The sequence below is a fragment of the Anomalospiza imberbis genome, chromosome 7 (genome assembly GCF_031753505.1).
Source record: "Anomalospiza imberbis isolate Cuckoo-Finch-1a 21T00152 chromosome 7, ASM3175350v1, whole genome shotgun sequence".
NCBI classification, from domain to species: Eukaryota; Metazoa; Chordata; class Aves; order Passeriformes; family Viduidae; genus Anomalospiza; species Anomalospiza imberbis.
Window position 1 is genome coordinate 1,801,624 of NC_089687.1, and position 27,055 is coordinate 1,828,678.

Consider the following 27,055-nt stretch of genomic DNA (forward strand, 5'->3'; position numbering starts at 1 on the left):
AGCGTCTCCCGTTCTGTCTCACCTGGCACGACTCTCCCCAGTGCCACAGCTGCCACCTCCCATCCTGTCACCTGCCCAGGTGAGACTCACGGGGAGCTCTCTGTGCCGAGGGATGGCAAAAGCCACATCCTGGCACTGATGCCTCAGGGTTTGGCTTTTCTATTTTTCAGGCTCTGTGCAGCTTCAGTGTGCAGCTCTGAGCTTCACATTCAGTGTTGCTGAGCTCTCTGCACAGAGCAGGGAGACAAAACAATTCCTTCTCCAGCTGGGCACCAAGGACAAATGATCCCAATCCCAGCCCAGGAGCACAAACACCGTGGGCTGGAGAGAGAAAAACAAGCAGGATGGGACTCGATCACCTAAAGCTGGAACTGGACAATGAACTGCAATGTGCCAATGGAGCAGAGCTGATCCCAGTGAGAGCCCCCGGGAGCGCTCGTGCATTTTGGGACCATTTGGGTTCATCTTGGGTGCAGCCCTGGCTGGGCTCTGGTGCTGCCCAGGGTGGATCCATGGAGGAGATCCTTTTCATGGATCCCTGCTTTATTCTGTGACTCTGCCCAGCCTCTGCTCTAGGGCAGCCTCAAGGCATCAGCAGCACCTGGAGTTTTGCTGCTGGGATCAGGCTCCTCCCCAAAGTGCTCCATGCACGTTGAGCTGCTGCATCCTCTGTGGATCACAGAGGTTTCCCAGTCCAGGAGACACCACATTTTCCCACTGACCTCTTCCACACACATTCCCAAGGGAAGGGAACATGAGGATCATGGATCCAGCTCCTGGCCCTGCCCAGGACAAACCCAAAAATCCAACCCTGTGCATCCCTGGGAGCGCTGTCCCGGCGCTCCTGGAGCTGTGGCAGCCTTGGGAATGTGACCATTCCCTGGGGGAATTCCATGCCCAGCACACTCTGGGGGAAAAGCCTTTTCCTGATATCCATAGAATTTAGCAGGAATGTATCAGTGCACACCCCAAAGTCCTTGTGCTCCATTTCTGTCCTCCAGGTGATGAAGGATCACCCTCAGGGTGGGTGATTCCAATATTTTGGATTGACTATGGGTGCATCCAACTCTCCTCAGGGCCTGGAGGTGTCTCCAGTCCTGTCTTCCACGGAGCAGCACCATGAGCTGCTGAAACCAAATATTCCATGGAAAATGGATTTGTTACAGGATGGAAAATTGGGAGCAGGGGACACAAAGGTCAAGGGTGAGCATCACGTGCTGGAAAACAGAGCCCAGCAGGGGCTGTGGGGTGACACCACTGCAAACAACTGCTCCTCTCGTATCTCACCTTCCATATTTAGCATTTCCCATTTATTTCCTATTAATTTCATATTTCATAGTGATTTATTGAGGGCAAAATGAAAGAATGTGGCTTATTCTTTGTCAAACCATCAGGAAAGATTAAAAAAACTCTAAAACAAAACAAAACCTCACCGTGGTGTTGGTCTGGAATCTGTTTCAGCTAAGTTCAGTTTTAATCCTCTCTAAACCTTCCCTGAGTTTATGCTGGAAAACAAAATAAAAATACAACACAAGCAACATCCAGGCTTTAAACTGGAATTAAATATTTTTTTCCTTTTGCAAAGAAATGGTTTCCTTGCTGGAACTCTTCACTGGATCCACCAGGAATTGTTAATGGCCTCCATGCAGATTTGACATATTTTCAAGGGAATTCAGTGCAAAGCTGGTTTGAAAAATTCCATTGAAATTGGGATATTTTTACATTTCACTTTGCCTTCCCTGCAGCTATTTGTTTCTGGAGTTGTTGGAGATTTTTTCTTTTGCAAACTCAGGCTGGTTTTTCTGAGCGTGAGCACCAATCCAGATTCCACAGAAAGGGAGAAAAAGGACATTTTTTCGAATTTTCTCATCCCTCGCCCAGCTCCTTACAGGAACTTTTAGCAAGCAGATATAAACTCCAAGTGATCCCATCTTTATGCTGAATAAAAGTACTTGCAGAGCCTTAACTTTAAATATTTCCTATTTGTTCCTGTCACATAAGTTGAAGACGGTTATAGCCTGGAGAAGCCCCTGACCTAATTCAGTCAGAGTGGAGCGGAGCCGCACAGGAATCGGCCCCGCTGTGGCCTCAGCACAAAATCCCACAAGCAGGAAAGTTTGGGGGAAAAAATCCTTGTTTTAAAGGGTATTTCTCATGAAGTTTGGGTGGGTATTTGTCGGGTGGGTTTAAACAGTAAAAACAATGACAAGAAGGAAATAGGGAAAATCCCGGAGGAAGGAGGTGTTGAAGGGAAAGGGGAGATTAATTTGGAAGAGTTTTTCACATCATCACATCCCTGGAAGTGTCCAAGACCAGCTTGGATGGGGCTTGGAGCAGCTTGGGATAGTGGCATGGCAAGGGTTGGAATTTTGTGCTTTAAGGTCCCTTCCATCCCAAACCATTCCATGATTCTGTGATTAAACCACTGGGATCTCCCACAACTGATGTGTGAATGAAATTTCATTTTTATTCCTCCCCACATCCTCTCCCTTGCACTTCCAAATGTATTTCTAGGCTGCTGGGCTGTGTTTTAGGGGACAAGACTTTGTCCCTCTACCTGTGACGTGTGTGGGGGCTGAGGGAGGAAATCTGAGTTTATCCATTTCAAATTCCTGCTCCCAAACTCTTTATCCAAGGAAACAAATCTCCCTTTGCCCAACTCCCATCCTCACACAGCCCAGCGGTAGCAGACAAGACACTTGTGCTAATTAATATTTTATGGGCTGATAGACTTTTTTTTTTTTTCCCGCCTCGGCAGCTGGTCTTAAATAAAGACCAATTTGCAGAAGTGTTAATTAACTCTAATTACAAAGCGCATTGTAGCTGCTCTGAGGATTTCCGTCTGGAGGATGCCATGGAACCGCTCAGCCCCTCGTGCCCAGGGAAATGTCACGGTGGCTTTTCCTAGGGATTCCGTGCATGCTCAAAACTCCAAACAAATAGAGAAAAGAGTGAACAACAGGGAAAATAGGGAAAATATTGAAAGCTGGGGAGGGGTTTTGGACAAGGGATGGAGTGACAGGATAAGGGGGGGGTGGCTGTCCACTGAGGGAGGGCGGAATTAAATGGGATATTGGGAAGGAATTCCTGGCTGTGAGGGTGGGACACCCTGGCACAGGTTTCCCAGGTTACCTGACATTTCCTTGCCAGGCTTTGGCAGCAGGAGGAGCTGGAGTAGGAATTTTTACACAGATGGTGGCAGGACAGAGGGGAATGGTTTGAAACTGAGAGGAGATTGCAATTTGCTATTGGGAAGGAGTTCTTGGCTGTGACAGTGGGGAGGCCCTGGAATGGACTTCCCAGAGAAGCTGTGGCTGCCCCTGGATCCCTGGAAGTGTCCAAGGCTGGGTTGGAACAATCTGGGACAGTGGAAGGTGTCCCTGCCCATGGCAAGGGTGCAATGGGATGAGCTCTAAGGTCCCTTCACCCCAAACCTTCCATGACTCAAGGGGTATTCCCTGATTCAACCCAACACCTTCTGCTCTGACACCACATTAACACGAGCTCCCTAATTAACTTTCTCTCTCCCATTTTCCTGGCTTTCCATGCCCAGCATTCCCTCACCCATCTCCCCATATTCCAGATCTGCCATGCTTCACCCCGGATCTATCCTCGCAGCGGCATCGCGGCGTTAATGAGGAGGAAATCAATTAGGAGCCGTGCCACGCGAGCAATTAGCGCTGTCGCTGCGATGACACAGCGGCGCTGTCACTTCCAGCCCTCCCCTGGCTCACAGCTGCTGCCACTCTGGATGAGGATGACAATTCCAGCTTTCCTGCCGCTGGAAAGCAGCCGAGGGTGGGATCTCCTCTGTGCTGCCTTTAATTGGCCTGAGTGAGGCTGCAGGGCTTTCTTTCCAAGTGGGGCTGTCTTAGTGCTTAAAGCTCCTGGAGAGGATGGAAAAAGGCATCCAAAGGGATGGTTTTGCGTGGTCCTAACCAGCCTTTGGATGTCCCTTTAAAATCTACAAATTTATAATTTATATTGAATAATTTATAATAATAATATTTTATATTAGTGTGGGAAATGATAGTGATGAAGATGACGGGTCACAGAGCAACCTAGGATACTGGAAGGTTTCCCTGCCCATGGAAAGGGATTTGAACTGGGTGATCTTTAAGGTCCCTTTCAAGCCAAACCATTCCATGCTTATTATTTGTTATTATTATCATCATCGTCATCATCATCATCATTATCATCATTATCATAATCATTCTCATAATCATTGTTATTATTTGCAGCAGCATTTAGACAAAGGAGCTGGGAGAAAAGTTCCTACTGCAGCTCCACTCGAGGCTGTGTAGCCACTATAAATTCAGACTTTGAGCTCCTTTCTTTTTGAGCTAATTTTGGGCTACCAGCCCAAATTCTTCTCTCAGCTCCACAGGGCAGTGATGTCCTGGAAAGAAATAAAAGGACGTGCAACAATCTAAGCAAAAAATCCAGTTTGAAAGAGGATGGAGGAGAGGTTTTGGTGTGCTGAAGCATGTTTTTCCCTAAATTATTTTCCCAATAAATAGATATATTCAGTGCTGTTAAACAGTCGCTGTAACCACCTCCACAAAAACCCCTTAGAAACAGAAAAAAAGAGCCTTTTGCAGCATTAACTCCTTCACACAAAACATCAGCACATTAATAAGCACCAGGCGTGGGGGTTCCCTATTGAGCATTATCCCGGCGCCGCTCATCCCAAATCCAGGATGGGGCAGGTGGGAAGGCCTCCCATTCAGGGAGTGGGTGGCACAGCTCTTAATTAGCTCCTCTGCCAAAAGCAGCCTCCTTTTGTCCATATGCACACGCTGCCTTACAGCTTCCAAAGGGCAATTCAGGAACTGGGAAAGGCCTGGCAAATTAATAATAATGAGCTAATTTCCACGCCATCTGCTAATCGCTCTCCTCTGCAGCGCTTGGCTCCCAAAACAGGAGTTTTTCCCACTCTCCTTCTGTCTACCAACAAGAAATAATGGCATCCAACTCGACTCTTTTGGAAAGGATTCACTTGGTATTTCGTGCTGCTGCATCAGCACAAAGTCATTGCACAACCTCTCGCTCTAGTTCCTTGAGGGAAAATTCTCCCCAGGGAAAGGAGGGGTGGGTTGGGAAATGTGGGGTTGATCCCTGTTCTGCCCTCCTTTCCTAAAGTGACTTTTTTTTGTTGTTATTGGGGTGGATTTTTGTCCTGTGTGATCGGGGTGAGCAGAGCAGGAGTGGCGTGGTGGGCTGGGATGACAAGCAGGGTGCTGCATTTATGGGATGTAGAGACTGCGGCCATAAATGCCAGCTGCTGATCCTAAGAGGAGCTGACTTGGCTTCCCTGGAAAGGTCAGGGCCATGGGGATGCAGCGTGTGGCTGTGCCCTGCTGGGGGATGCAGGATGGGGGAGGAATTATCCAGAGCATCCAACAGCCCTTCCCGACCCTCTGAGACTGTGGCACTGCTGTGATAGTCAGAGAGTCATGGAATTGTGGAATTCCAGACTGGTTTGGGTTGAAAGGGACCTTAAAACTCATCTGGTTCCACCCCCAACATCCTCCCCTGTCCCAGTTTTCTCCAACCTGGCCTTGGACTCTGCCAGGGATGTGCCAGGGTCCCCCAGCCTCACAGGGAACAATTCATTCCCAATTTCTAATCTAAATCTTCTCTCATTCAGTTTAAAACCAATCCCCCTTGTCCAGTCCCCACCTGCCCATGGAAAAATCCCCTCTTCATATTTTTTAGAGGTTTCCTTTATCTATTACAAGTGCAATGAAATGATGCCTGAACACCCCAAGGCATGGAGCATCATTCCCATTCCCTGAGGCTCCAAAATCACCTTTTCCACATGGAGCATCAGCTCCAAGATCAGAAGTTGGGCTTGAAACTGGTTTTAGGGCTTGAGAATGACAAAATTCCTGTTGTTCCCTGAATTTCCAGGGTTTTTTCTGCCCTCCTTCCCTTCCCCTTACATCTGCTCACTAATGGGAAGCAGCAATTGGATTTTTCCCTCCTCCCTGACTTATTGCCTGCGTGTGTTTGTAGGCTCAGGATATTACACCGGGGATCTATGGATTGGTTTATTCGGTTTATATGGAATTTGGGAGAGCAGGAAACACATTTAACTCCAATCACCCTGGGAATAGGTCACACAGCCCGTGGAGTCATGAACCTTTCATAACAAATATATGTGGCCAGGTGTGAGGGTAAATGGATTCCATATGTCCCACATGGATCGGGCCAGGAGAAATTTCCTCGAAGCCGTAAATGGGATGCGTGTGGATTTCTCCACATCCATGTGAAATGAGGGGCAAGCCAAAACGGATCCATCCCTGCCAATTTGGTTTGATAGGATGAGTTCTGGATTCTCTTTTCCAAACAGTTCCCAGGCCTCTGGGCTCTCCTGGAGACAAACCCAAGGATTCCCAGCAGGAGCGGCACTGCTTTTTCCAAGGGTTTGGGCTGTGCTCTTTTTTATCTGTTGGCTGTCACCATGCCAATGGTCACAAGTGGAAGGGAAGGAAGGTTTGAGGCTCTTGCAGGTTGTTCCAGCACGTAGGAGAAAATCTGGGAGGCAAACAGGGAGAAGCAGGATATGACTGTTGGAGCTGTGCAGCTCTATCCATGAAAAAAGGGGGAATTCCAACAGATCTTGGGCATCCAAGCTCAAATTTTCCCACCAAATATCACCTGTGGCACCAGAATGAGAGCAGGGCACGTTCTACACCCATGTGGGATGAGCTCGTGCCTGGCAGGTTTGGAATGTGGGCAGTGGGGAACACCAAATCCCTGTGTCCAGCCTCAGGCAGAGCCTGGATCAATGGAAACAGCATCACTGAGGGCTGGATCATTTCCCATGGATCCCAGGAGCTTCCTGGCCATGGGACATCCCATGGAGAGGGGACACGGGCTGCAGAGCTGTCCCCTCTGAGGGTGGCACTACAGACAGAGCCTGGCACTTCCCAGAGTGATCCCGGGAGTCTCCTGAGCCATGAGGGGCCTTTTCCAGCACGACTCCCTGGCCTGGGGGTGCTCAAAATCTCATGGAGAATCAAAATCTCCATGTTTAAAATGGAACCCAGGCTGGGGGCAAGTTGGTGAGGGCTGAGATGCTCCTGGGGAATTCAGCCATGAGACAAAGGTGGAAAACAGTGGTTGTAGCCCCTGTGAATGCCCAAAAAATTAAACTGGGATGAGCCACCAGCACTTCCCGTCCTGTGGATGCTGCTGTCTGGAGGGGGAGCAAATGGTAGGGGAGAACCCATGGATATAGGGATAACCTCATGGAAAGATAACTGGGAACAAACTGTGGCACTGCTGGATTCATTCAATATTTTAGTGAATAAACATCAAATTTTCTCTGCAATGGAGCAACTGGGGTGAAGAAAACAGATTTGTAAATAACATCTTAGCAACTGGACATGATGACCTGAAAGGTCCTTTCCAACCTGAAGGATTTTAAGACTCTGTGACTGTAAAATCTTCTCCCCAGCCAGCAGCAGGTCTGGACCACACCACAGTGTTTGTCCAAGGAGCTCTGCAAAGCCCAGGGAAGAGAGATCATGGAATTCCAGACTGGTTTGGGTTGGAATGGACCTTAAAGCTCATCTCATTCCACTCCTGCCACGGGCAGGGACACTTTCCACTATCCCAGGCTGCTCCAGCCTGGCCTGGGACACTTCCAGGGATCCAGGGGCAGTCACAGCTTCTCTGGGCACCCTGAGCCAGGGCCACCCAGGAATTCCTTCCTTATCACAAATCTACCCCTGCCCTGTCAGTGTGAACCCATCCCCCTTGTCCTGCCACTCCATGCCGTTGTAAAAACCTTGTTTTACCACGTTTTTTTTTTTCCTGGATTAGCTCTCACAAATGGCTTTTTGGTGCTTTTCTTTTCCTCTGCCCCACGAGGGGTCTGATGCAGATACAGATGTTAAAGTGCTCCAGATGTGCTGTGCTTGTGCTCACCTGCAGCCAGTGCTGGGACCCCATGGAGTGATAACATCATTCCCAGTGACCTCCTGACGAGCAATAAGGGCTTGGACATTTCCCCTGGGAAAGAAGGAACAATGCTAGAGGAAAAAAATAACGGTTGAGTATAAAGTGGTTTCAGGAAAAGGTTATTGACTCACAATTGTCCTGAGGGCTCAGAGCAGGAGGGAGGAAGTTTGGGCTCCCCAGGGGCTCTGCTTGTCCAGCCCAGCCCTTCCCACTGGAACCTGATGCTGGAAAAATCGGGATTGGGAGGGACCCCACTTTCAGCATCAGCTGTGTGTACAAACCTTTTTTTGGTATTGTATTTATTTTTGATATTGTATTTATTTTTGATATTGTATTAATTACTGTGGAATTTCCCTGTTCTGAGCACAATCCGCCCTCCAACAGTGAATTAATTCCAAGAGCTGGCTGTAGAACACTGGCAGCATCCAGCAGTTCCAGCAATGATTCATTCACCTTGGGAGCTGCCCAGAGAAGGAATTTAGAATTAGGGAATTGTTTAGGTTGGAAGAGACCTCCAAGGTTATCAAGTCCAACTTCTTCCCCAGCACTGCCAAGGCCACCACTAAGCTGTGTCACCAAGTGTCACATCCACATGGATTTTAAATAGTCTGGAATTTATACATAAAAGTGACACCATGTGCACTCCAGGGACTGAATTCCTCCTGCTTGGCACTAAATAAATTACAGAAAAAGGGGGGAATAACCTCATGGGATTTATCTTTAAGGAACCTGCAACAAGCACAGAGCCTGAAGCAGTCACAGACAGGGACTGGGATGCTGGACCAGAGAATCCCAAACTGGTTTGGGTGGGAAGGGACCTAAGGCTCATCCAGTTCATACCATACCACGGGCAGGGACACCTTCCACTGTCCCAGGCTGCTCCAACCTCACCTTGGACATTTCCAGGGATCCAGGGGCAGCCACAGCTTCTCTGGGCACCCTGTGCCAGGGCCTCACCCCTCTCCCAGCCAGGAATTCCTTCCCAGTATCCCACCTTAACCCATCCTCCTGCAGCCCTGCTTTTCTGATTTTATTTATTATTTCATTTAAAAGGGAAAACAGTCTCTCTGCTTGTCAGAGCAGCCCATATGATATGAAAATATTCACAATATTTCTGCAAAATGTGCTCTTCACCTCGGGCTGCGCCTGAAGCTCAGATTCCGACAGCGCCTTTTGCAGCGAGGGTTTTGTTTGGAGTTTTGCAAAGAATTTTCCAAATTTCACCTGCTGAAACCTGTGGAATAGGGATGTCTTGGATAATTTGTTTTCAAGAGCAGGATCTCCAAGCAGATAAGGAACTGCCTCTGAGGGGAAAGCATCATGACTGAACCTAGGGAAAGCCACTCCAGGGTCTTTCCCGGTGCCATCGACTCTTCCCTGATCTCTCCAATTCCAGTCATCCCAGCCAGTTGCAAGAGGGAAATAAACAGATGGGAGAGTTTTTCCACAAAAATGAAAATAGTTTGTAAAAATGTCTGCAAAAATCTAAATACTCAGGGAGAATGTGCCAGTTGGGATGAATATTTTGACAAGGAAAAGGGAAAGAAAGAGGGAGAAGTTAAATGATGTCAGAAGGGATTGTTTGGGTTTCCCTGATAAAATCCTACAGCAAGAACTAAAGTTTATTTAATTAAGGCTTTGCAACCTATTTAATAATGTAAATGTCTATACAGAACTAAATTCACAAGTCAAATTGAAATGGGCTTCAGTGCTGCTAAATTAATTTATTTCTTTAATATAAACTGGGTTTTTTTAACATAAACTGGGTTTTTTTGGGGGGAGGAGAGGATTGATTTTTCCAGGAAACGTGACCATGAAGCTCTGGAGTGTTGTTCCCCCAAAGAAGGGGAACCTCAAGATATTTAGGTGATGTTGCAGCTCTGTGAGGCAAAGTGTGGCCAGAAATTCCTGCTGGAATTTGCTGGAGAGGAAGCCAGACCATTTAACTTACTTGCCTGTAATTTTTCCAAGTAATTCTATTTTTTCCTTTTTTTTTTTTTTTTTCTTTCCCAAACCCAAATCTTAAAGGTCTTTTCCATCCTAAAGGATTCTGTGATTCGGTAAGAGAGGGGACTTCTTGCATGCCTGGGGAAAGATCCAGCCCTGCTGGGAAAGCCTGGCCAAACTGGGATGTGATGCCAGATTTGCTGATTTTTAGGATGAGGGCTGCCCAGGTGAGGTGGTTTGGATGGCTGGAAAATCCTGGAAATGCCCCAGGAGCAGAAGAGCAGGAGGACAAGGAGGGTTCTCAGCCCCAGATGCTGGGCCCAGGCCGAGGGCCCTGCAGAAAACGCATCCAAATATTTCACCTCCAAACCTGGCATTTCTAGCTCAACACCTCTGGGGCTTCACCACTGGCCTGGCTGCTGTGCCTGGGCTGGAAATCGCTTTCCATGGAGGAATTTCCCCAAAATGCACCCTGAGCTGCCCTGGGCCAGCCTGAGGCCGTTCCCTCTCCTCCTGTCCCTGTTCCCTGGGATGATCCCAAACCCCCCGGCTGTCCCCTCCTGGCAGGGAATTCCAGAGAGGGAAAAGATCCCTGGGGATCCTCCTTTGCTCCAGGCTGAGCCCCTTCCCAGCTCCCTCAGGAATTCTCCAGCCCCTTCCCAGCTCCCTCAGGAATTCTCCATTCCCTTCCCAGCTCCCTCAGGGATTCTCCAGCCCCTTCCCAGCTCCCTCAGGAATTCTCCATTCCCTTCCCAGCTCCCTCAGGAATTCTCCATTCCCTTCCCAGCTCCATTCCCTTCAGGTCTCTCCTCCTGTGATGGGAAAATCAAAAAGTGGGAGAAAACGTGAGGGGAAAAAGAAGTGAGGGGAGTCTGAGGAAGGCTCTGCTGCAGAGCTTTTCCCTCCTGGATCCTCCTTCTCTCCAGGCTGAGCCCTTCCCAGCTCCCTCAGCTGATCCTGGGGCTCCAGCCCCTTCCCAGCTCCATTGCTCCTCTCTGGACATGGATCCTGCCGTGGATATTTATGATAAAATTCCTTTACTCAGCGGTGAAGGCATCAGAGTCGTGGTCCTGAGGAAGGTGACGGTGTCTGGGGTAGCAGGATTTGGTTACAAGGAGCTGGAATTGGTGTGAAATCTTCCCTGGAGAACCGTCCCGAGGGGCTGCAGGGATGTCAGTCCCAACTCCCAACCTCCAGCTGGCACAACCATTTTTTTTTTGTGTGTGAAAAAAATAACAGTTCCCTAATAAAATAATTTTAAGTGCGAGACATTCTGCTGGGGAAAAAAATTACCAAAAAAAATTACAAAAAAAAAAAAAAAAAAAAAAAAAACCAAAACAAAAAAAAAAAAACAACAGAACCAAACCAAACCCGCTCATTCTGGGGGAACAGCCAAAACAATTATTAGCACGAATTTCCAAGTCATTATCTCCCAGGGTGACATGGCATGTCAGGCACAGCCATGTCACAACGTGCCATCCCCTGCTGCAGCTAATGGGAGGTGGCAGCCCCTGAGCCGGGCTGGGCACAGCATCCTGCCCACCCTGGGGACAAACGGAGCTCGGGGTGTTCATCCCATGGAATTTCACACTGCAGCTTTTCCTGGTGGCACTCGGAGCTGCAGCTGCACTTTGGGATATGTGTGTGTGTGTGTGTGTGTGTAAATCCCAATTTTAAAAAATCGCGAGGGAGAGAAATAAACAAAAAATGGAATTAGGAAAAAGGAATTAGGAAGTGCAGCCAATCGCATTTGAATGCCCAATTTCTCCCTTTTTGGTGGTGCAGGCAGCTGGTGCAGCACCCCAGGGCTGGTGGCGTGATCCACATCCCAAAATCCCACCCTGAGGCACGGCGGGACTTTAGCAAAGGGGAAATCATCTGAAAGAAAGTTTAAGAATTAAACTGGGAAAGCTTTTCCAGTGGCAGAATATTGGGACGACTCAAATCCCTGCTCTGTGTGAGGAGTTCCAGCAAAAACGATGCCAAGAGATCCCAATCCGACAGCAGCTCTTGGCACCGGGGCTTCCATTCAGAGCAGGAACAATGAATTTGCATCCTAGGAAACAAATGCACTCCACATGCCCTGAAACAAATAAATGGAGATATTCCTTTCTTCCACAGCCAGGAATCTTAATCTTGCTGATAAACAAAGCAGAAGGAAAAAAATGTCTCTGAATGTTTTCTGTGTTTTCTTTAGACAGAGACCTGAATGCTGGGGAGAAAATAAAGTGAGCTTTGTGGAAGGAGAGCTGGTGACAAAGGCAGGGCCTTTGCTTTGGGGGCTGAGATGGTTTTTTTTCCTTCCAGCTTCTGGTTTTACTGCTGGAAAAGCAGCTGGTGGGACAGGGTGGGATGTCCCCAGGGATGATGGGAGCTTGGAGGTGTCTGCGCCCCCAAAAGCCACCCAAAAGAACCTGCCCTGTCCCCACCACCCAGCAAAGCACGCAAACCAGCAAGCAGACAACATTAGGACATAATTTCTGTTGCCATTTTCCTCCCATTCCCACATTTTCCTTAAAGTCAGGAAAAATTTCTTTGCTTTGGCACAGGGAGTCCCCATCCTTGAAAGCGCCAAAAAAACATGTGGATGTGGCACTGCCTGTGACACCCCAGATAAAATCCCCTCAGCTATCACCAAGATTTGGTTTCCCTTCTATTGGCAGGTGAGTTTCACTTTTCCTTATGATCCTTCCTGCCTCTCTTAATGAAATCCTTCCTTGTTGTTTTTTGTGGTGTTTTTTTTTGGTTTTTTTTTTTTTTTTTAATTCCTCAAGACTGAGCTATTTCAGACCACGTTCAGTGGTCTTTAGCCCTTTTGATTCTTATTTTTGTCATGTCATTTTGGGCAGGATGCCACCCACCTTCTGCCAAGCTCTGAGTTGTAATTACAGGGTCAGAAGTTCATCTTATTCCAATTGCTCTTCCCTTTGAAATTCCAGCTGAATTATCCAATTTCTTGACCCGGCAAAAGGAAGGTGCCCACATAATTATGATCCTATTTCACTTCCCCGGGATCCTTTGGCCCTCATTATAAGGAACAACAATTTCTAATGTTCCTTTCTCGTGTCTAAAGTCCTTTCTCAAGTCTAAAGCTGCTTTAGCAGGCTTTCCTTCAGGAGAGAAGGTTAAAACCAAGTGAGATCTGAGCTGTCCCAGCTCAGGGACAGCCCAGTGGTTTTCCTTTCCCACCACCATAAAAAGGGAAGACTAAACCCTTTTCTAATGGAATAAACTTGAATTCTCTCCAAGAAAAGCCTCCATCAAGGGGAATAGATTGCTCCCAAGCTCCTGCGCAAAGCCTGGCTGGATTGCGGCAGAGACAGAAATTCCTGGACTGCGGCTCAAGCTTTAATCAGGCAGAATTCCCACTGAACTCGCTGGGAATTTGAAGTCTCAGCTTTGGCCCAGCACTTGCTGGTGGCTGCAGATCCCTCCTGGCCTGGGCTGTGCTGCTGGAAGCTTTCCCTGCTGCTCTCCTGCTGCAGGATGTGATGCTGCAGTGTGCAATCAGCCACATTCAGATGCTCCACGCCAAATTATTGCCTTATTAATTAAAACACAAGCTGTTCTGCTGCTGCTCCTCATGCAGCTGAAGCAGAGCTCGGATTTTTTTTTCCCCCTGCACATCCCAGCTCAGCCTCCTTCTTCTGGATTTTCTGCCTTGTTTCATCTTTGGATTATGAGTGATGCTTGGTGTCCCCTCACTCCAGGGGTGACAGACCCACCAGGCTGGGCCAAGGTCACCTGAGCGTGGCACTCTCCATTAAGCTGGAACCCAAGAAAATAGGAATATTTTCTGTTTGGACAGATGCAATAAATTAATCTCACATCTGGCAGAGCTCAGGACGGGGCTCCGTCAGGCGGGGCCATCCATCAGCGCTGGAAGTGCAGCATTCCAGGGTCAGGAGAGGCAGGAGCTGCCCCAGCCCCCTGCCAGTCCTCTTCCAACAGCTCATTTCCAGCTCCACGGAGCCAGAATTCCACCCCCAGCAAGATCCTGGTGTGTGGCAGCCGGGAAAACCTCGGCTGACCTCAGGCATGGTGGGTTGAGGACAGGTGGGATCCTGCTTCCGGCAGGGAATGCCCCAGGACGGTCAGGATTGGAATGCCCCTGGGATAATTGGTGGCTAGAGTTTTCCTCCAAACCATCCTTCCAGCTGGAGGCTCCAGCCTCTGCAATTCCAGCCCGTGCCAAGCCAAGGTCAGAGCTGCTTTTCAGAAACAGCTGAGGAGCACACTGAATCCCCCAGAGCCCCGAAGGAGCCAACACCTCCAGGAGAGAGGCAGCTCGGGGAGGGTTTTGTCAAAAACCCAAAAGCACAACCCCTGATGGAGAGGTCCCACCACCACCCTCCCTCTGTCTCACTGGAATTTGGCTCCAAAAGCTTTTTCCTCTCAAAAATCAGGAGAAAAGAGAGGGTTAAAAATGCTCTCCTTGGATTTTCACAGCCACTCTCAGGACTGTGAACTGCTTTGGAAACGTGGATTTGAACATGTGCTTATCATCAGCTGTGACCTCGTGCAAGCCCAGAATAAAAACCCCCAGTAAAAGTGCCCTGACCTTTAATTCTCCACCAGAGCCTGCAGTGCTGAGTAATTGCTCTCCAAGCCCGAGGTCTTCAGGGAGGTAGGAGCCAGATTCCTTCCTCTCTGCAATCATGGCAAGGAAAAGGGAACAAACAAACAAACAGGAAAGCTGCTCCCAGCTGGAGCACAGGTCCGGAGGGGGGAATCCAGGAGGTTATTTAAAGCTTGAAGAGGTTCCTCCTTCCAGCCACGCTTGCTGGAGGGGAAGCAAGGCCAGTTATTATTAGCTGGAGTGGATTGAGCTGGGAGATTGCAGGATATTGCCAGGATACTCCCACAGGAGTGGCTGTTCCTTCACTTACAAGGGTGTGAGGAGGCTGACGGGTAGTTTTGGCTTCTGGTGGCTCAAATCAGGTTGTGAAGCGGCTGCTGAAGCTTGAGGAACATCACCAATTAAAATAATATCTCACTGAGGATCTGGTTGCCCAGCAGAGGTTTTGATCCCTAAAATAAGCCTTTTGTGCCCCATTATTTCTATGATAGTGCTAATTTGGGCTTCTCAGTGGTCTCTTTCTTAATTCTGCTGATCACACACCATTAACTGAAGGGCTGGATCCCCAAAGTGCTGAAAAACCAGGGCAGTGAAAGAATTGTTCCAAAGATCTCCTTTTCTTACCCCTCCCTGCCTTCTTCCCATGGTGTCTCCCAAATCCTGATGCTGCACCAGAGCAGCACATGGAATTGTGGATGATGTCTGGAGAAGGGAAGGCTCCAGGGAGAGCTCAGAGCCCCTTCCAGAGCCTAAAGGGGTTCCAGGAGAGCTGGAGAGGGACTGGGGACAAGGCATGGAGGGACAGGACACAGGGAATGGCTCCCACTGCCAGAGGGCAGGGATGGGTGGGAGATTGAGAATTGAGAATTCCTGGCTGGAAGGGTGAGGAGGGGCTGGGATGGAATTCCCAGATAAGCTGTGGCTGCCCCTGGATCCCTGGAAGTGTCCAAGGCCTGGTTGGAGCAATCTGGGATAGTGGAAGGTGTCCCTGCCCATGGCAAAAGAGCTGGAATGAGATGAACTTTAAGGTTTCCTCCAACCCAGACCATTCTGGGTTTCCATGAAGTGCCTGGAGCTGAATCCAAGTCCCCAGCCAACTCCATTCCCTCCATGGGGGTGTCAGGGCCCATTTGGCTTTGGAGAAGTGATAATTCCTGTTCAAATCCAGCAGGGATGAGCCACCTTTCCTGGAGGAGGCTGTCAGATCCCCCCTGGAGCTCCCCATGTCACACTTCCCTGCTGCCCTGTGGGATTCTGTTGTCAGGTCTGTGCAAACTTTCCCAGAAATGTGTCAGGGGCTCCTGGCTGTGCCCAGGAGGAGATCCCAGTCCTAACCTGCTGTGGGATGCAGGACATGGATTTGCCAGAGCATGGGAAGCTGCCCATGGATGGGATTCTGAAGTGCTCCCCGTGGTGAGGGAGTCAGTGACTGGATCAGGGAACTACTTTCTCTGGAGGAGACAGATAATTTTCAGGGAGTTTTTTTTTTTTTTTTTTTTCTTTAAAAAAAAAAAGCCATCAGTATTTCACAAGCCTCCAGGAAAAAGAAGGATGCCTGAATAGTTCCTACCCATGGAACATGGCATGAAATCTCAACACCATGGGAGCTATTTTTACATCTTTTTTCCTTTTCATATTGCATAAATGGTGACTGATTTCATGCTCCATGATTAATTTAGACACGGAATAATGGAAATCCAGGAGCACTCATCCGGTTCAAAGGGCCAGAGCAGATAAATAATGGATGTTTACATAACTGCAATATCAATCTCAGTAACAAATGATTTGTAGGATGTCAGCAGAGAATGGGGAGAGCTCGGAAATGCTCCTCGGAGGCAGCAGTATTGCACCAGGAAGGGCTTCAAGCAAAGCATTGCCTCGTACTGCTCCTTATCCTTGGATAAATCTCCAAATCATGGAATGGGTTGGGTTGGAAGGGGCCAATCCACCCAAAGCTCATCCCAATCCACCCCTGCCATGGGCAGAGACACCTCCCACTGTCCCAGGCTGCTCCACCCCGGGCTGGAACACTTCCAGAGATCCAGGGAAGCCACAGCTTCTCTGGGCACCTGTGAGTTTGTGGGCCTCAAGTTGGGCAACTCCCTGGGGGCTCCCCTGGCAGGGGAGACCCTTCTGGAGCAGTTCTGTGTCAGGAACCAGAGACGCACTGGACTTTTTTGGTCTTCAGCCTCTGTTTATTGTTATCTTATCAAAACTCCAGCACGCCGTCTGCACCAGACTCTGCGTGCAGGCAAAGCAGCACAAAAATGGCCAACAATCTCTTGTCACAAGGCCTTTTAAGTCTAATCAAAAACTGAGCTACCCAATTAAGAAGTGACACCTAAATTATTTTCCCTTCTAACCCAATAACTGACCCCTAAAGACCCACAATGCATATTTTTCTGCCCAATTACAAGATACCACCCAAACCCAAGAAGAAAGAGGAAGAAGAAGAAAAAAGAAAGGAACTCGAGACAACACCCTGTATCCTCCATCTTGAACCCATCTATAACATATTAAAAATCCTAAAACCTAAATTTCTCACCCATGTGACATACTACACTACTCCCTACAATCTCCACAATCTATTTCACACTTTTGTGGTTTCTAGTTTACCTTGAGGCTTTGGAAGTTTTCTCCATGAATGAGGGTCAAAGTCAGTGCTCCCCTGGGGGTCAGGGCACCCCAGAGCAGACAGAGAAATATTCCTGGTGTCCTGGGTTTCCACAGGCACCCTGTGCCAGGGCCTCCCCACTCTCCCAGCCAGGAATTCCCTCCTAATCACAAATCAAACCTCCTCTTACACCTCAAACCCTCATTCTACAAAGGGAAGGTTTTACAAATTCTTTTATGGCAGCTGGGTTTCTGGGTATTTGTCAAACAGCACTGAATTCCCGTTTCAGCTTTCCTGCATCTCAGAGATGTTCCCAGAGAGCATCTTGCACTTTCTTAGCTGGAGCAGAAGAACTGGGGCTGGAACAAGATGTTGGAAAAACAGCTGCATTGTCCTACAGAGCTGGAATGGAATCTGCTCTTCATTCACCACCTGCTCCAAAGTCTTCCTCACGGATCCACAAATCCAGGGTTTTTTTTTCACCTGTGCACACCCAGAGAGATCATCCCATTCCACTTCCTTCCATGGACAGGGACACTTCTACTATCCCAGGCTGCTCCAAACCCCGTCCAGCCTGGCCTTGGACACTTCCAGGGATCCAGGGGCAGCCCCAGTCTGGGCAATCGTTAGATCGCAACAAGAAACACCTTTTAGCCAAGTTCCCTTCCAACCCAAACCATTCCATGACTGAATTATCCTGGCACTGGCTATCAATGACCTGCTGAAGAACATATTGTATCTGATTTATTTTAACCAGAGGAGAAACCACTCTGACTTCCTTCCCTCTTGCCTCCAAAGTTGGGAGTTCTGCAATTCTTTTCCAGGAAACCAAAATCTGCTAAAACCCTGTGGTGTTTGCATATTTTAATACAGCTGAGCGAGGCGGTTCTGGACACTTGCTGATGTGAAATGTCAGGGTAGGTGGTTATATAAATGTTATTTTTAGATGTGATTAAAAAAACACATTCCTTTAATGCTAACACATTTTTTTTCCCCCGCCAGCTCGCTGGAATTAAAAGGCTGTTTAGATATTCCAAGATGGGATTTTATTTTTGCTTGTGGCATAACAATTGAGGCAGCCTAATTGTGCATATGTTAATGGTTTGTTTTAAGAGAGAGCCTTACAGGGCTCTGAGGCTGCTCAGCAATAATTTGGCTTTGCCCTGCACAGACCTTTCCTTGTAAAACTCCTTTATTACCTGCACAGCAATCAAGGACTAATGGGTTTTGTCCTGCTCTGCTGTGGGAACTGAGTCACGTCGTCACTTCTCCTGCTGGCAGAGAAAATATTTAATTTGGAATGTTTTATTCCGCTTTAAACCCATTTCTGGGTGATAAAAGAGAATAATAAATAGAAATTTGGTGGGTGGATAGAGCTGGTTGTAATTTCATGGAGGGAAGTGGAGGGGCAGCTCCTGAAATCCAGAGGGATGTGGAGAGGTGGATCCATGGCATCCTGAGGTTCAACAAGGCCAGGTCCTGCACAGGGATCAGGGAATGCCAGAACAAATCCACCTGGGTGGGAAGGGATGGAGAGCAGCCCTGAGGAGAAGGACCTGGGGGTATTGACTGAGGAAAATCTGGATATGGCCCAACCGTGTGGGACCCAGAACCCCCTGTGGCCTGGGATGATCCCACGGCTCAGGCAGCAGGAAGAGGATTGGGATTGTGCCCCTCTGCCCCGCTCAGGTGAGACCCCACCTGCAGAGCTGCCCTAGCCCTGGGCCCAGCACAGGAGGGACCAGGGAGGATCCCAGGTATAATCATGAGCTTCCAGCTCTGGGGCGTCCAGAGGGACCTGGAGCTGCTGGAGAGAGTCCAGAGGAGCCACGGAGCTGCTCCAAAGCTGGAGCCCTTCTGGAGCCAGGCTGGGAGAGCTGGGAATGTTCCCCTGGAGAAGGGAAGGCTCCAGGCAGAGCTCAGAGCTCCTTGCAGGGCCTGAAGGGGCTCCAGGAGAGCTGGAGAGGGACTGGGGACAGGGGATGGAGGGACAGGACCCAGGGAATGGCTCCCACTGCCAGAGGGCAGGGATGGGTGGGAGATTGGGAACTGGGAATTCCTGGCTGGGAGGGTGGGCAGGCCCTGGCACAGAGAAGCTCTGGAGTGAATCCTGAGGGGGCCACGGAGATGCTCCAAGGGCTGGAGATTCTCTCTCTGGAGACAAAATATGAAGCAGCAAGGACAGGCCAGGCCATAGCAGACTTTCTGTGCCCACTAGGACTGGGATAATTGCATATTTATTCCCTGTGGAATTCACAGATAGATTTGGAATTTGCTCCGTGTCACAACCCTCTGTTATCCCATATTTCACGTTTCCTTGGTGTGTCCTTTCCTGTAGGGAGGCTGATAAATATCTATTTCTATTTTTCTCATTCTCTGCTTAATTTTAAGAATTTCTGTGGTCTCTGGACAGGACAATAAATTGGCATGTTGTTAAATAACTTAATGAGGTGTCAGGAGCCCAGAAGTATTCCCGTGGCAGTCAGGTCTTTTAGCAATGGAACATTGATTCTCCCACAACAGACATATTTCTCCTATTTAACAGTTATTTAGGGGAAAATAGTGATTGGTTTCTGAGTCCATAATCCATCCTCAGCAGCTTAAGTTAATATTTAAAAATCTTTATGAGATTAAGATATTAATTCCTCCACACTGCTGGTTGTGGGTTTGTGATGCTCTGTGTGCACTGGGGCATGATCCACATTCACAGGGTCATTTTAAGTGGGAAAAAAAGAGGAGATAAAGGGATTGAGTGCTCATTAAGAACAAGGAGGGTGTTAATTGGGATGTTAATTAGTGGGGGTATTTGTAGGATTCGTTTGATTGGCTCACCACAGAGTGGTCACTGATCACCCAGGGAATCCAAACCTTCTCCCAGCAGGTGAATTCACTCTTCCAGGACATGGAATCATCCCTGTCATCCAAACCAGGTCCCATGGGAAGCAGGGAGAACAAATTTAAGCTGAGGACTTTCTGAGGCAGCTGCCTGAACTGGAACCACTGCACACAGGGATAAAGCAGGAGGGAATTTGGCCTTGAGGTGGCTCAGGCTTTCCCCAGGAAGACACTGGGAAATATTTACCAGAGGTTTTGGAATTGTTCCTGGTCTCATCCAAAGGTAGGATTTAAAAATTAAATGAAATTCCTGTCAAGGCTGGGTAAAACAGAGCAAGTCTGATATGGCTGGTCGGGATTTCAGGTGAATGAGGCTTTAAAGGAATTAATTCCTGGAGTGAGAGTTCTGTGTTTATGCTTTAATGTGCTGGGGTATTATCCCAGGGAAATACAAAGGGTTTGCTTTTCCCAAGTGTTTCAAGCTCCTGGGGCTTCATTGGCACAAAGTTTATCCCTGCTGGTGCCATCCCTTGGGGCTGGGACTGAATAATGATAATGATCATTAGGCTGTTAATGAAAATAAGAGCAATTAAGGCAAATTCATGGAAAAAGTGCGAGGACAACTGGAACAAACAACACCTTCAGGTCATAACTGAACTGTGAGGACTCTGCAAGCTCCAAATCCAACTGTGCAAATGAAATACAGCAGCTCCTCAAATTATTTGGGAAGTTATTTCTGCTCCTCCTGCCCTGGAAACATCCCTGGCCAAGCAGGTTGGCCCTCAGTGGAAGGGAGGCCTTGACAGCCACTCGCTCCAGCTGACACATCCCGTTGCTATTCGAGAATGTTTGGGAAGTGTCCCTAAATCCCAGCTGGAGGGATGAGTATATTTAGAGTTGACACACAATATGCTCTGTGTTTGCCTTGGCTGAGCCAGCTGGGATGGGAGGAAGATGCTCTCCAAGGCAGGGCTTTACTTTGGGGCTTTTCCTGCTGTTAATTCCAAGCCCGTGCTCGTCCGGGAGCAAAATTTGTCTCTGCCTAATTAGGGAGAAGACAAGGTACCAACCATGCTTGGGAAAATTAATCTGCCGTGCTGATAAGAGAAAGGATTAGGTTGTTATTGTGGAAAAATAATTTAAACTCAGAGCTTAAAGCCCAGCAAGGAAGGCAGGAATTCTAATGGGATTTTTCAGTGGGGTGGGAAAGCTTCAGGTGACAGGAAAGGGCTGCACAGAGGAACTGTTGGAAAAGGGACGCGGGAAGGAGTCCAAAAGTTGAGGGATACAATTGCAAAGCTTGGGAAGTGCCTTGGAACATGGGGTGGCACAAATCAGCTGGGAGGAGTGTGGAGCAAATTATGGAGAAAGGAGGGAAAAATAAAGGCGGTGGCAGCCCCCAAAGGAGATTTTCGATTGAAATAAGAAGAGAACAAGCAGCTGCTCCAGGGGAAATGCCAGGCTCTCATTTTCCCAGTTTTCTCCCCATCACAGGCACAAACAATGCCCATCTTGGGTGTCACTGGGGTTCACCAGGAGATGCCGTGAGCCGCTTTGCAGGGAAAATGCTCCAACCCTTCCGAAACACATGGGAAAGGAAGGCAGGAATCATCAAAGAGGAGTTTTCCCTCTCCTCATGCCCTGGGTGACATTTTCCCCCCGCCCTGGGGTGGAAGATAAGGCCCAGGCAGTGATTTTCTGACAGCTCTGAAACACCTTGGCCTGCCTGTACAACACCAGCCAGCTCTTCCCACCTTTCCCATTATTCCCCTTTTCTCTGGCAGTTTTTCTCATCTCCTGGAAAATGAGGCAGCCTCGTGCTTCTTCAAGTATTACTGGAGCCCCTGCAAATAGAAACCCTCTGGCTCTGGCTGGGCTCTTGCAAAACCAGTGGGAGGCTGGGAACCTCCCCGCTCTGGAGCTCTTGTAAAATGTTTGAAAAGGAGAATTATAGGGGGGAAAAAGCCCTGGATGTACTGAAATAGCCACCCACAGGCTCGCTGAGCACAATAACTGGATGCACTAAGTCATTCCCGAGACAGTTTTGGGCGAGTTTCTGCTGGGATAACTTGGAGATAAGGGGAAATGATTCAATCACCTGGGTTCTTTTTCCTCATCCTGGCCAAAACAAAGAATAGGGAATAATGGTTTGTCCAAATGATCCAAAAAGTATCAAGGGAAATGCGCAGGGTGACCTGAAATCCATCATTTCCTCCAGGGTGAATCACAGCCTGCACACAGCAAGGCTGGAATATTTGGGAGAGGTTCTGCCAGCCAAAGAGACCAATCCCAGTCGTAAATTCCTCATATTTGGATACTTCCAGCTATATTCCAACCCTCATTGCACAAATAACAACAATTCCTGCAGCTCCCTGGTGCTCCCTGCCTCACACTGGGCTGGATCATCATTAAAGCATCTTTTGTTCTTTGCCTGCCAATGCCACAGGACTGGGCTGGGATTTGCCAAGCACTAAGTGGGACAGATAAGAGCAACTAAAATAATTGGGATTTAATTCCCAGAAGCAGTGAAGTACCTTCTAAAGAGCAGTGCTTCACAGGATTTTCCCATATGGAAACAAGACAAGAGAGACGTTGAGGGGCTGGCAGGTGTCCAGGGAGGGAACAGAGCTGGGGAAGGGGCTGGAGAATTTGTGCTAATAATTGTTTTGGCTGTTCCCCCAGAATGAGTGGGTTTGGTTTGGTTGTTTTTTTTTTTTTTCTTTTATCCCTTGGGTTATTTAATTTTTTTTTTTTTTTTTTTGGTTGGTTGGTTTGTTTTTTTGGTTTTTTTTGGTTTTTTTTTTTTTTTTTTCCCAGCAGAATGTCTTGTAACGAAAGTGATTTTATTAGAGTTTTTTTTTTTTTTTCACACAAAAAAAAATGGTTGTGCCAGCTGGAGGTTGGGAGTTGGGACTGACATCCCTGCAGCCCCTCGGGATGGTTCTCCAGGGAAGATTTCACACCAATTCCAACTCCTTGTAACCAAATCCTGCTACCCCAGACACCGTCACCTTCCTCAGGACCACGACTCTGATGCCTTCACCGCTGAGTAAAGGAATTTTATCATAAATATCCACGGCAGGATCCATGTCCAGAGAGGAGCAATGGAGCTGGGAAGGGGCTGGAGCCCCAGGATCAGCTGAGGGAGCTGGGAAGGGCTCAGCCTGGAGAGAAGGAGGATCCAGGAGGGAAAAGCTCTGCAGCAGAGCCTTCCTCAGACTCCCCTCACTTCTTTTTTCCCCTCACGTTTTCTCCCACTTTTTGATTTTCCCATCACAGGAGGAGAGACCTGAAGGGAATGGAGCTGGGAAGGGAATGGAGAATTCCTGAGGGAGCTGGGAAGGGAATGGAGAATTCCTGAGGGAGCTGGGAAGGGAATGGAGAATTCCTGAGGGAGCTGGGAAGGGAATGGAGAATTCCTGAGGGAGCTGGGAAGGGAATGGAGAATTCCTGAGGGAGCTGGGAAGGGGCTCAGCCTGGAGCAAAGGAGGATCCCCAGGGATCTTTTCCCTCTCTGGAATTCCCTGCCAGGAGGGGACAGCCGGGGGGTTTGGGATCATCCCAGGGAACAGGGACAGGAGGAGAGGGAACGGCCTCAGGCTGGCCCAGGGCAGCTCAGGGTGCATTTTGGGGAAATTCCTCCATGGAAAGCGATTTCCAGCCCTGGCACAGCAGCCAGGCCAGTGGTGAAGCCCCAGAGGTGTTGAGCTAGAAATGCCAGGTTTGGAGGTGAAATATTTGGATGCGTTTTCTGCAGGGCCCTCGGCCTGGGCCCAGCATCTGGGGCTGAGAACCCTCCTTGTCCTCCTGCTCTTCTGCTCCTGGGGCATTCCCAGGATTTTCCAGCCATCCAAACCACCTCACCTGGGCAGCCCTCATCCTAAAAATCAGCAAATCTGGGATCACATCCCAGTTTGGCCAGGCTTTCCCAGCAGGACAGGAGTCTCTCTGGAATTCCCTGCCAGGAGGGGACATGCAGGGGGAATTTAGGATCTGCTCCCAGGGAACAGGGACAGGAGGAGAGGGAATGGCCTCAGGCTGGCCCAGGGCAGCTCAGCTTGGCTTTGCTGGCGTTTGGTGCAGTTTTCCCCAGGAAAATCCTCAGCTGGATTTCAGGAATGATGTGAGGATACATCTCAGGAGGCTGTTCCATCATTCCTGCCCGTGGATCCAGGCTCTGCTCCTCTCCATGCCCAGCCTGGAGGAATGTAGGTCTCTGCAGCAGCTGTGAGAGCACTCATTCCTAACAGCTCTGGAAATAGAGAGATCTTTGCTCTCCTTTCATCCTCGATGAAAAGATCTGCGCAGAGTCAAGGCGGGAATGACGTGGGAGCAGGGCCAGGAGGAGCCCTCGGAATTATCTGGAGCTTCTCCCGGGGGCCGGCCCCAAATCCCAGCCTGGCCTTGAAAAAGCTCCTGTCCCACATACAGATCTGGGCTCTGCCTATTCAGGTCAGCTCTGGGGCCTAAATCATTCTCTGTTTAAAATGCCAGATGTTGCCTTTGAGTTACTTCTGGCAGGCTTTTGTCTGAACACAAGGGAAGATGTGGGTTTTTGCAGCATCTTAAACACCAGGAAGGATTTTTTTGGATGAGCTGCCCCTGAGTGCTGCGATACGGGACATGGAAAATGCCATGTTTCCCAAGGAAAGGCTGCCCCATGTTCTGTCTTCGGAGAAATTTTGTAATGTTCTGTAAATGTTCTGTCTTTAGAGACATTTTGGGTAGTTTAATTATAACTAGTATTTGAATATTTACTTGTATCTTTTCTTCCAGAAAGTGGGACATCACTCACTTTCTAAGAGGAAAGTTTTCAGAGCAGAAGAATATTTTGATTATTATTTAATTTTTAAAATTATTATTATTATTAAAATTAATCCCATCCCCCAGGATGTATCTTCTGTATTTTGCTGTTCAAGTACTCTTTGAATCACAGAATCCTGGAATATCCTGAATTGGAATTGTATCCCACAAGGATTGAGTCCAACTCTTCCGCCTGCATGGGACAACACCAAGAATCCTTCTATGTTTAATTCCTATTTTCCCACCCAAATCCTGTCCTTCCCTTTCCTGCATGTCCTGCTTCCCATAAACGGCTTTTCCCAACATCCCATCCCAGGAAAAGCTGCACCCTTAACCTATTTAACTTCATTTTCTGCTGGAATTCTCTCTAGCTAAGCTGGGACATGAGGTAATATAACCCAGTTATTTATATAATCACCCAGAAAATCAAGTCCCAGTTGGAATTCGGGGTTTTTTGGGGTCACTCCATAGGATCAAAGACATGGGGCTATTCAGGGGATGATTTGGGGTGGCAGTGAGGGAATGAATCCCTGGATATCCCATGGGACATGGAATGAAACTTCTGGCTGGGGGAGGAAGAGCTTTTTCCTCTTCCTCTTCCTCTCTGCATAACATCTGTCCACAGCTGTAGGATGAAAACAAATAATTTGTGGTTTTTTTTTTTTTTTTATTGAGCAGATCAATAAAACAGCAATGAATTCATGTCTTGAACCCCCCTGTGAACGCCCTCCCCACAAGATTCCCAAAGACCCAGAATCTGGGCAAATCACTTCTCTCCTTTCATGTCAACCCCAAAATAATGACCATTTCAGTGTAAAAAATAATCTTGTTTTATCTTCCCTCTGCACCTGGGATCACTGATCTTTCCTCCAAAGGTAGCAGCTCGTGTTTAGAGAGAAGCTGCTTTTAAATAAAGGTGTGCAAAGATCTTTTCAAAGTCATTTGTACAAAATTGGGGGTTGCTTTACCCCTGGTCAAACCTCACGGGCCCATTTCTGTCGATCAGTGCTCCTGACTTGGGAAAATCAGAAAAAAATAGGAAAAAAAGTTTAAAAGGAAAATTAGGAAAATTAGAGTGAAATTAGAAGAATTTTCACCTCTGATGAGGTGTGGGCAGAAAATGAGTTGGAAAATAAGGGCATGGTGTCCCAGGTTGTGCTCTGTGCCCATGCCAGGATCCATCCTCCTGCCTCTGACCCTGCTGGCTGGGGAAACATCTGGGTTAAACCCACCCTGCCTGTGTTTTCTTCCCTTTCCTAAGGGTAATTCCTGGTTCTGCTTGGGACTGAGAAGCAGCCAGTAGCAAACAGCAGCTATAAATAAAAGCGAGGCAAAGCAGATCGCTCTTACACGTGGCCCTGGAAGAAACCTCCCAGGCCAGGGCTGGAGGAGCAAGGGAAGAGCTGTGCTATATTTAAACTGGGCTTAATTAGACTGAAGTGCATCAGAAACAACAACAGAGGGCTTGGAATGTGCTGGGAAAGGTGGATGGAGGCTTGGGGTGGATCCTTAACCCCCTTGGTGTGGGGTTCCCTACTGGCACTCATCCAAACCACTTTGTGATGGCTTTTCCCTTAAGGAGAAGTTTTCCAGCTGTGCCAGGGGAGGTTTAGGCCGGAGTTTAGGAGGAGATTTTTCCCCCAGAGGGTGCTGGGCACTGCCCAGGCTCCCCAGGGAATGGGCACCAGGCTGCCAGAGCTCCAGAAGCGTTTGGAGAGCGCTCCAGGGATGCACAGGGTGGGATTTTGGGGTGTCTGTGCAGGGCCAGGAGCTGGATTTATGATCCTTGTGGGTCCTTTCCAGCTCAGGAAATTCTGTGATTGTTTGCAATGCTCAACCAGCCTGGAATGGAGCAGGCAATCCCTCGTGGATCCCTCACGATGTGCCAAATCCAGCCCTGGCCCTCTGGAGCAGGACCTGCAGAGCACACAGGGGCTGAACCTCCAGCAGGCTCTGGGCACAAGCAGCAGCTCCAAGGACCTTCCCCCAGCTCCAAGCTCAGGATGTAAAAATAAATGAGAGCAGCAAGCAGCGCAGTCAGATGGACTCAAGATCACCATCAAACTGTGATGTTTTTTTTTTTTTCTTTTCTTCTTAACTTTAACCCCTGGGTTCTGCAAACAGCACTGACAAAATGGATGGCTCCTCTAAGCTGCTCTATTTTTTTTTTTAGGGTAAAAATAGTGGTTTAATGTCCTTTTGAACCAGAGAAACATCTGGCTCATCTCTGTGACGCCTTGAGACAGGGTTTTTTTGGATGGGGCAAGTGCCTGCCTGGATTTTATTCCTCATCTACGTGGGAAGCT

The 27,055-nt window shown here is 48.4% G+C and overlaps 2 long non-coding RNA genes across 2 annotated transcripts in view; both read right to left on the reverse strand.

The window, feature by feature from the left end:
- Nucleotides 1-27,055, reverse strand: part of LOC137476771 (uncharacterized) — a 95,387-nt gene that overhangs the window by 20,031 nt on the left and 48,301 nt on the right. The gene's annotated exons all lie outside the window — the stretch shown is intronic.
- Nucleotides 7,044-15,186, reverse strand: LOC137476769 (uncharacterized). Its single transcript, XR_011000573.1, has 3 exons — nucleotides 14,480-15,186; nucleotides 7,939-8,022; nucleotides 7,044-7,510 (listed from the first exon to the last, which is right to left on the reverse strand). It is a non-coding gene; the product is annotated as an uncharacterized lncRNA (long non-coding RNA).